We start from the raw sequence: 11,370 nt of genomic DNA, 5'->3' as shown, positions 1-11,370 counted from the left end.
CCAAAAGTAATAGAGCGCAGAGTAATAGATCAGCTCAGATGGTTGCATAGTATGCAACTAATGGGTCCATTTGTCACCGGGGGGGGGGGGGGGGTCTTGCTCCATCTCCGCGCTGCGGACATACACTGATCAGCACCTGCTTGCAGAACCTTTAGGGGATGTTCACACACCTTGGAGTCTTGTTGCGCTAACAAAGTGAAGGTTGGGTGGACCGGTGGACGGTCGGCAATAAATGATTTATTACTGCAATGGAGTGATGCATTCATGTTCCATTTTCAGTGCATTCCTGCATGTGTGAACACAGCCACAAAAGTCTCCGTTGTGCAGCCATTTGGCAGGAATGATTTGTGCATTGTTTGTGTGACCTATTATTATCATGATAATAGTCAACTGTATATTCCGTTTCCACAGGAAGATGAGCCGGTCACACAAGGTGATTTTAAGGTCTGCACATAGATGTCATCAGCCAGTACAGAAGAGACCCCTTGTTGCTGGCCCTTTTACTGGGGCCAATTCTTGACAGTGAGCGTTCCTGCCGCCCATAATCAACATAATGTAAAAAGAGCCTAAGGGTCATATTACATCATAGTACACGACCCAATGAGTAAGGTACTGAGCCTATTACACGGCCCGATGACTAAGGTACTGAACCTATTACACGACCCAATGAGTAAGGTACTGAGCCTATTACACGACCCAATGACTAAGGTACTGAGCCTATTACACTGCCCGATGAGTAAGGTACTGAGCCTATTACACAACCCAATGACTAAGGTACTGAGCCTATTACACGGCCCGATGAGTAAGGTACTGAGCCTATTACACGACCCAATGAGTAAGGTACTGAGCCTATTACACGGCCCGATGAGTAAGGTACTGAGCCTATTACACGGCCCGATGAGTAAGGTACTGAGCCTATTACACTGCCCAATGAGTAAGGTACTGAGCCTATTACACTGCCCGATGAGTAAGGTACTGAGCCTATTACACTGCCCGATGAGTAAGGTACTGAGCCTATTACACGGCCCGATGAGTAAGGTACTGAGCCTATTACACTGCCCGATGAGTAAGGTGCTGAGCCTATTACACAGCCTGATTAGTAAGGTACTGAGCCTATTACACTGCCCGATGAGTAAGGCACTGAGCCTATAACACAGCCCGATGTGTAAGGTACTGAGCCTATTACACAGCCCGATGAGTAAGATACTAAGCCTATTACACAGCCTGATTAGTAAGGTACTGAGCCTATTACACGGGCCGATGAGTAAGGCACTGAGCCTATTACACTGCCCGATGAGTAAGGTACTGAGCCTATTACACTGCCCGATGAGTAAGGTACTGAGCCTATTACACGGCCCGATGAGTAAGGTACTGAGCCTATTACACTGCCCGATGAGTAAGGTACTGAGCCTATTACACTGCCCGATGAGTAAGGTACTGAGCCTATTACACGGCCTGATGAGTAAGGTACAGAGCCTATTACACGGCCCGATGAGTAAGGTACTGAGCCTATTACACAGCCTGATTAGTAAGGTACTGAGCCTATTACACTGCCCGATGAGTAAGGCACTGAGCCTATAACACAGCCCGATGTGTAAGGTACTGAGCCTATTACACAGCCCGATGTGTAAGGTACTGAGCCTATTACACAGCCCGATGTGTAAGGTACTGAGCCTATTACACAGCCCGATGAGTAAGATACTAAGCCTATTACACAGCCCGATGAGTAAGATACTAAGCCTATTACACTGCCCGATGAGTAAGGCACTGAGCCTATAACACAGCCCGATGTGTAAGGTACTGAGCCTATTACACAGCCCGATGAGTAAGATACTAAGCCTATTACACAGCCCGATGAGTAAGATACTAAGCCTATTACACGGCCCGATGTGTAAGGTACTGAGCCTATTACACGGCCCGATCAGTAAGGCACTGAGCCTATTACACTGCCCGATGAGTAAGGCACTGAGCCTATTACACTGCCCGATGAGTAAGGCACTGAGCCTATTACGTTTCAATGTTTTTTATTAGGGTTTTTTAACATAGTTTTATTTACATGTTGCATGCATAATGTGGCTAGGATACAAAGTACAGAGTAATAATGCAGATATAGAAGCATAAAACAGTAAGACATACAATGTAGGGTGGAAGGATTAACAATCCGCTAAGAAAGATAAGGTATGTGCGTATGCTTCTAACAGATTCCTGTCCACTGAATAGGTAGCGTTAACAGTCGTGTCATTTAAATGTAGTTAGAGAGTTAACACAGTCTGTGCGAGGCGCAAGAGCCTAATGTATGTGTTAAATAGTAGATATAAGAAAAGAGTGCGATGCCATAGAGCTGTTGTGAGAGTTGAAACACGCTTAAATTGGGATTATCCCAAAATGTTATAGTTGCTTTAACTGAGGATGTGTTTGAAAAGACCTGTCTGTTGCTACAGGTAATGAAATAGATTATGAACAGTTGTGGTATAGCCTGCAAGGAACACACTCAAGGTAGTTATAGGCATTAATAAGGCATATAGAACAAGGCACATAAAACAAAACGCTGCGGATAGTCCGGTGTCATGGGGTTTACGCAGCGACAAACCAGGAGGGGAAATTAGTCCAGTTTAAACTGAAGGCATGGAAGTTGGGAGTTGTAGTTGAAAGTCTGCCATTGTGGGTCCTGCACGAAGTAGGAGGCAAGTCACAATCCTGTATGTTGCGAAGGGTTCTTAATAGGCTGCAGCACCCCTGTAAGATGGCATCGAGGTGTCTTCTTTGTTTCGTTGATTAAGATTGCAATCTCTTAGGAATTGGAGGCCAGCGTTGACATCGGGAAGCAAAGTGGAGCAAGATTCATGATTGACTACAAGCCCGCTCGTCTTCCCCCATCTATATAGGATCCCATTTTTTCTTAGGGCAGTGGTAACTGGAGAGAACTGCCTCCGTGTAGCCAAGGTAAAGGCAGAAAGGTCTGGGAAAACCGAGATATGGGCGTACCTGGGGGATGTAGCAGTCTGTTTACTGGTAGCTGCTCGGAGGTGGTTTTTGACATAGAGATGGCGCACCCTTACGATGACATCCCGTGGAGCCTCCAAGGGGGTGTGATTGGGCTTGGGAACACGGAGCGCCCAGTCAATAAGTACTTTCTCTTGTTTGAGGGATGGTACCATGTGTTGAATAAGACCCGGTGTAAAATTGGGCAGCTCAGCAGGTGGGATAACCTCAGGGACGCCTCTCAATTTGAAATTTTGGTCCCGGGTACGATTGTCCACTGCAGCCAAATTATGTTTAACAGCGGACAGTTCAGATTCTAGAAGATGGTGAGAGGCAATCAGGGAGTTGTGTTCATTTATGACAGAGGATAGCGTGTCTTCCAGACATTGGATCCTTTTTGAGTCTGAAATTGCTGAGATGGCTCGGTCTAAATCAGCGCGAATAGAATTTCGAAGCGCTAACAGCATCTTTTTTAATGGGAGCATAGTTGAGGGGTCCATATTATAGAATATGTCGTCCAAAGGGTCATGCTTAACTGATGTAGGTGACCCTTGTTGTAAAGGTGGTGTGGGCATTAAAGTCATTTGCGTGGCTTCCTGGAAATTATCGGCAAATGAAGGAGCTGATGCAAGGCAAGAGGATGTGCTCACATCATCTGAGAAAAGGGCTGGCAGGCATAAGTCTGACAGTGACCGTTGGCACTTATAATCGGCAAGCGGTGAAAAGGGAGGCATCGGGAAGGGGGCAGCATACGGAGATAGAGGATGTTGCTGCTGATGCTGTACTGCAGAGTCTGAGTGCTTTTGATCAGCGGCCTGATGAATCAGACGTCAGAGGAGCCTGCCACGCAGTTCTGATGTCCGTATAGAGCAGGTCCCGCTGGTAGCTCATGTAGGAGCCGGCGCCATCTTGCTGTTTTCTGGCCGACGGCATAGATGAAAGAATCTTCCGTTTGGCGGCTGCAGAAGCCCTCCTCGAGATGGTCTTCATCACGAGGGAAGAGCTGGGGAGTTCGAGTGACCCCCAAAGTGTAAAACAAATCCAAATTGGAGGCTGGGTTCACACTACGTATATTTCAGTCAGTATTGTGGTCCTCATATTGCAACCAAAACCAGGAGTGGATTAAAAACACAGAAAGGATCTGTCCACACAATGTTGAAATTGAGTGGATGGCCGCCATATAATGGCAAATATTTGCTGTTATTTTAAAACAACGGCTGTTATATTGAAATAATGGAAGTTATTTACTGTTTTATGGCGGCCATCCACTCAATTTCACCATTGTGTGGACAGATCCTTTCTGTGTTTTTAATCCACTCCTGGTTTTGGTTGCAATATGAGGACCACAATACTGACTGAAATATACATAGTGTGAACCCAGCTTCACTGTGGAGTCACTGGATAGCTGTTGATTGTGCAGGAGCTCCAGCAGTGTGCGACTGCTCCCTTCAGTGGCAAACCACGCCCCCCTACTGAGCCTATTACACGGTGCGATGAATAAGGTACTAAGCATATTACATGGCCCGATGAGTAAGGTACTGAGCCTATTACACTGCCCGATGAGTAAGGTACTGAGCCTATTACACTGCCCGATGAGTAAGGTACTGAGCCTATTACACTGCCCGATGAGTAAGGTACTGAGCCTATTACACGGCCCGATGAGTAAGGTACTGAGCCTATTACACTGCCCGATGAGTAAGGTACTGAGCCTATTACACTGCCCGATGAGTAAGGTACTGAGCCTATTACACTGCCCGATGAGTAAGGTACTGAGCCTATTACACGGCCCGATGAGTAAGGTACAGAGCCTATTACACTGCCCGATGAGTAAGGTACTGAGCCTATTACACGGCCCGATCAGTAACGTAAATCTTCTAGATCGGCGCTCGTTTCCTGAGCCTATTACACGGCTCAACAATCGTGCAGCAAGGGCTGTATCTATATATATACTTTAAAGTTATGTTCACACAACATATATTTTGAATTAATCACGGCCGTTGTTGCAAATTGCAACACTGGCCGTGATTAATTTAAAGTATACGCATTCATTGAAATGTAATCCCGTTCGGAGTGTATACACATAGTACATATATACATACACATAGTATACACTCTGGCCGGGATTCCTACCGGCCGCATGGAAAACTGACAAGTCTTTTCTTTTCCGGCAGCGCAGAACTGTCAGTTCACACAATGTAAAGTGCAGCTCCGGCCGCACGCTCCATTGTGTGCTATGGTGAACTAGGATGCGGGCACACACAAATGCAGTACCTGGCGGGATGAATTTCACTTCTTACTGTGTGTGAACTAGGCCTTAAAGTGTAAACTAACAAAGATATATAGATACCTGTCCACGCTCCCCGGTGCATCTGTCCGCTCCTGGTGTGTTCTCCCTGCTCCGCCTGCAGCTGCTAGTGTTACTTCAGAGAGCGATTCTGGAGTTCCATCGGCAGCTGTGGGCAGAAGTACTGGGAAGCGTGGACAGGTATGTATACATAGGTTTACATATTCATCAGCCGTCAGCCACACATCACTATTACACGTAACTATGCACAGGGACGATTCCAGGTTTTCTGCCGCCTGAGGCCGCCCCATCACACCTCAGATAACCCCCCACCCCTTCCCCCGATCACCCCCTCATCCACCTTTCCGGCCCATAATCTAACCGCTCGTCGGATCACTAATGCCCCCCCGGCATGAGCCCTGCCCTCTGGGTACTCAACAAGGAGAAAGGCAGAGATGCGTGATGCGGGTGACATCACGACTGGACCTTGCGGGACGTGCGGACATCAGTGGGCATCGGCGGCGGGACAGCAAGGACAGAGGTGAGTGGCTGCTGGCTTAACAAAAAGGACAGCAGCAGGAAAGACTTTGCCGCCCCCTCAGGGACCGCAGAATCTGCCACCTGAGGTGAAATACTCATTCCGCCTCATGGCAGAAGCGGCCCTGACTATGCACACCCCGCGGCCGATGATTGTTGTCTTTACTAAAGCAGAATATTGCTCTGTGTAATAGGACCCTAAGGCCCGCACGGAACACGGATGTGGAATGCCTGTAACAGACTCGCCCCCGCCCGGGCAGCATCTGTGATAAGATGCTGGGAGCGGGGGAACTGGACAGATATGCGCAGTGCTGTAATGACAGAGCCGGGCGGCTGATACATTACAGCGCCACGCATATCTGTACAGTTCCCCCGCTCCCAGCATCTTATCACAGATGCTGCCCGGGCGGGGGCTAGTCTGTTACAGGCATTCCACGTCCGTGTTCCATGTAGAATACGGAGCGTGTGAATGCAGCCTTAGTCTAAATAGAACATGTACATCTCCAAGGAGAGGACCAAGATGAATAGGAAACGAGGAACCTGAGAAATCCATAAACATCCGGAATACAAGAGCTGCATCTTATATTCTAATTAGAGATGAGCGCGCTGGAGTCCGATCATTTGGTATCTGATAACCGTTGGCTGAAGAAGTCAGATGCAGCCCTAGTCCTGGAAAACATGGATACAGCCATAGGCCATACTATACTCTGCCATAGGCCATAGCCTGTACTGTACTCTGCCATAGGCTGTACTGTACTCTGCCATAGGCCATAGCCTGTACTGTACTCTGCCATAGGCCATAGCCTGTACTGTACTCTGCCATAGGCCATAGCCTGTAGTGTACTCTTCCATAGGCCATAGGCTGTACTGTACTCTGCCATAGGCCATAGCCTGTAGTGTACTCTTCCATAGGCTGTACTGTACTCTAGTATAGCCTGTACTGTACTCTGCCATAGGCCATAGCCTGTACTGTACTCTGCCATAGGCCATAGCCTGTACTGTACTCTGCCATAGGCCATAGCCTGTAGTGTACTCTTCCATAGGCCATAGGCTGTACTGTACTCTGCCATAGGCCATAGCCTGTAGTGTACTCTTCCATAGGCTGTACTGTACTCTAGTATAGCCTGTACTGTACTCTGCCATAGGCCATAGCCTGTACTGTACTCTGCCATATCCTGTACTGTACTCTGCCATAGGCCATAGGCTGTACTGTACTCTGCCATAGGATGTACTATACACTGCCATAGGCCATAGGTTGCACTGTACTCCACCATAGGCTGTAGCTATGTTTTAGCGGACTCCCTAGGGCAGCATCTGACTTCTTTAGCCTCCAGTAATCTAATTCCGACCGATCGGACTCCATCCTGCTCCAGTCTCGCTCATCTCTGATTATACCACGCGTTATTAGCTCTGAGCGGCACAGTGTGTATCTCAGACTCCGCACATCCCGGCTCTTCTCGGCTTTCCTTACACTACGCTACGTTACTCGCAGGTTTTCGGGATTGTGACATCCAGAGGAGGCGAGTGATCTGCATTGCGCTTCGGCCTTTACCGGCACCATCCAGATTTCCTGAGCTCTAATTATCGGCCTATAAATATCACTCGGACGCTTGTTACCTGAAACCCCCAGACCCGGCGCTCTGGTCCAGCGCATCTCCACGCGGCCAATATACAAAACTCCAAAACCGCCGCTTCTTCTTTTAATTACCCTGGCATTAATGTGGAAAAGGTTACGCTGTCCTTCTGTATTCAGTGTGAAGACGCCCTTCATCTATAACAAGACCCCTGAAGACTAATAACCGGAGCAGAGCGCCTCCTCCCAGAACGCAGGCGGCTTTCCCCGACTCATCCTGCTGCCGACGCCGCTCTCTTTAGTTAAATATTACAATTGTGCATAAGAATGAAAAGCGTGACACGACGAATAAAACACAAACGCCTCATTTATGGCGTCTGCCGCCATCCCAGTTATTCCTCCATAAAGCTGATTTATCCGGGTGCGGAGGATGGTTATGCAGGGACGCCAGTCACCGCCGCCGGCCGCCATGACAGCTTCTTAATGAGTTTGTCTTGTCTCTATAAAATGCTCCCTCCGTATAGGTAGAAATATATGACCGGCCGTGCGACGTCCGTCGCCGAGCATGGGGCTAAAATGAACAAAGATCTTAAAAAATAATGAACGTGTTCCGTGTCCGTCCGATCAGATAAAGAACCGCGTGGAGGCTTTAATGGATGACGTCGACAATTGATACAAGATACACAGCGGTGGTTGGGGAGATAGATGCCCTATGATTTATATGGTGCTGACATAGTCCCTGGCACTGTACAGAGATGGCAGCCTCATAGCAATCACACCACAGTCTATGACAGCCACATACAGCGTGCGGGGAAGCTGGCGGGGAAAGCCACCAAAATAAGGATAGACACATCCTACACCAATGCCTGCCTGGGGGTTATAGGGGTTAACCAGGATTAGAAAGACATTGCTGATTGTTTCCAAACACAGCGCCACTTCAGTCCTCTGTTTGTGTCTGGTATTGCAGCTCAGTTCCATTGAAGTTTATGGAGAAGAATTGTTATACCACGTGCAACCTAAGGATAGGGGTGGCGCTGTTTTTGAAAGAAAGCTGTTGTGTTTTTATGGATAACTGGATAAAGTGAAAAAATAACATACACTGTATAATATACACCTCCCAGGCTCCTGCACTATGCTGCTCCGATCCCCATTGTGCGGCCACTTCCGTAACATAGGAGGCCGCTCCCTTAAAGGGGTACTCCAGCAAAAATCTGTTTCTTTCAAATCAACTGGTTTCAGCAAATTTCCATAGAAAATCTCTCCTGCTCTGGACAGCTCCTGACATGGACAGAGGTGGCAGCAGAGAGCACTGTGTCAGACTGAAGAGAATACACCACTTCCTGCAGGACATACAGCAGCTGATAAGTATAGGAAGACTTAAGATATTTAAATAGAAGTAAATTAAAAATCTCTATAACATTGTTAAACCAGTTGATTTGAAAGAAAAAGATTTTCGCTGGAGTGCCCTTTTAGAGGGGTTATCTAGGATTAGACGAAAGCAACGGCACCTTTGTCTATATGTTGGATCTGCAGTATATAGGGCTGAGCGGAACTACAGATCTAAGCCTATCCCTATAGCCAGGAGTGGCACTGTTTCTGGAGAAAAGATTATATTTATTATATTTTTTTACCTTCAAATCAACTGGTACCAGAAAGTGCCCTCCAGTACTTATCAGCTGCTGTATGCATAGTTGCCAACATTCGATTTTTTTTTTCCAGGGACACTTTAGCGTTAACAAGGGGTGTGGCTTATTGTGGGTGTGGCTTGTCACCAGTGTTTTTTCTTCCCCAAAAATTTTCCAGCTAGAATTTTACGTTAAGAACAACACAAAAGGAGCATTACACACCCGAGTATCAGGCCCCCAGTATATTACACACCCGAGTATCAGGCCCCCAGTATATTACACACCCGAGTATCAGGCTACCAGTATATTACACACCCCGGTGTTAGGTCCCCAATATATTCCACCCCCCAGTGTAAGGTTCCCAGTATATTACACACCCCGGTGTCAGGTCCCCAATATATTCCACCCCCCAGTGTAAGGTTCCCAGTATATTACACATCCCAGTGTCAGGTTCCCAGTATATTACACACCCCAGTGTCAGGTTCCCCTTATATTACACATCCCAGTGTCAGGTTCCCAGTATATTACACATCCCAGTGTCAGGTTCCCCTTATATTACACACCCCAGTGTCAGGTACCCAGTATGTTACACACCCTAGTATTAGGTCCCCAGTATATTACACTCCCCAGTATCAGGTTCCCAGTATATTACACACCCCAGTGTCAGGTTCCCAGTATATTACACACCCCAGTGTCAGGTTCCCCTTATATTACACACCCCAGTATCAGGTCCCCAGTATATTACACACCCTTGTATCAGGTTCTCAGTATATTACACACCCCAGTGTTTTGTGCCCATATGATGCAGCTGCACTCCATATCATCATACTACTACCACCTTCATCCTTCTGCCCCTCTATCATCATACTACTACCCCCTCATCCTGATGCCCCTCCATCATCATACTACTACCCCTTTCATCCTTCTGCTCCTCAATTATACTACTACCCCCTTCATCATCCTCTTGCCCTTTAATCATCATACTACTACCACCTCCATCATAATACTTCTACCCCCTTATACTCATGTTCCTCCATCATGAGGGGGCGGGACACATCCAGGACATGGTTTTGTCAGGGCTGTCTCTCCAGAGTTGGGACAGTCCCAGCAAAACTGGGACTGTTAGCAACTATGTGCATGTCCTGCAGGAAGTGATGTATTCTTTCTAGTCTGGAGAGCAGGATAAGTTTTCTATGGGGATTTGCTGCTGCTCTGGACAGTTCCTGACATGGACAGAGGTGGCAGCAGAGAGCACTGTGTCAGACTGGAGAGAATACACCACTTCCTGCAGGACATACAGCAGCTGATAAGTACTGGAAGACCTGGATATTTTTTAATAAAAGTAAATTACAAATCTATGTAACTTTGACACCAGTTGATCTAAAAAAAAGATTTTTTTTTTTTTTTGTGAACAGCCCCTTGAACTTCCCGCATATACAATAGTGCTGAGCTCATAGGAGAACACCAGGCACATATTTCGATTGATCATTTGGATTAAAATTTTTCAGATTTTGCTGAAAATCACCATTGTCTCTATATACAGGGGAAACATCTCATGTGAACAGGCTCCTAATACCAGAGCACACAAGACATAACTAAACTGCTGTATATATACTGTATGTAGGTATATACTATTATTCAAGACATCGCAACAATAAGGAAACAATTTATATTGATCTCAAATATTTCAATCACTTATTTGCTCTCCGACATAGTAAATGGTGAACAAAGGGAAATCTGCGGGAATAAAGGAAAGAAGTGCTGCCCTCTGCTGGTGACAGACTGGATAGAAGGAAACCTCTAGCAGAGCTGGCGAGCCTATGGTGTGCAGATAGAAGACCCCTGTCCTAGACACATTTAGGATTAGATGTGAATTTCGAATCCTCATAATATCAGATAATGTTTCGGCTCCAGTGCATGCAATGTTTTGTTATTTTGCAAACTCTGTCCCATGCTCTTAAAGATTTACGTCTACTTATTATTGTACAAAGAGAAGAAATAGCCAGCTTACCGCTCTGATCTTCGGCCTCACAGCACGGGCTCTGACTCCAACATGTGCAGTTTTCCGTCTCCAGCATTTATCCAGCCTACCAACATGCGACATACCCCTAAACAGACGCCAACGCGTTTCAGCTGCTAAACGCAACCTTAACCATGGCTAAACTCCATCTGGGAAAGTCACATCTTATAGGCACAGGCCCTCAGCGCACATCATGTAACTCCTCCTCCCCACTCAGACGGCTACTCACCTGGGCTAGTAGGGGAACTCCACCCAAAGGGTCAGCGGACTGTGCGGAATAAGAACAGATATCATATGCTAATATATACCTAATTCCCATAACATGTTTCCTACTGTAATTACAATCTCT

This window comes from Dendropsophus ebraccatus, chromosome 4 (assembly GCF_027789765.1).
Source record: "Dendropsophus ebraccatus isolate aDenEbr1 chromosome 4, aDenEbr1.pat, whole genome shotgun sequence".
NCBI lineage: Eukaryota > Metazoa > Chordata > Amphibia > Anura > Hylidae > Dendropsophus > Dendropsophus ebraccatus.
Note: the sequence above shows the minus strand (reverse complement) of the source record.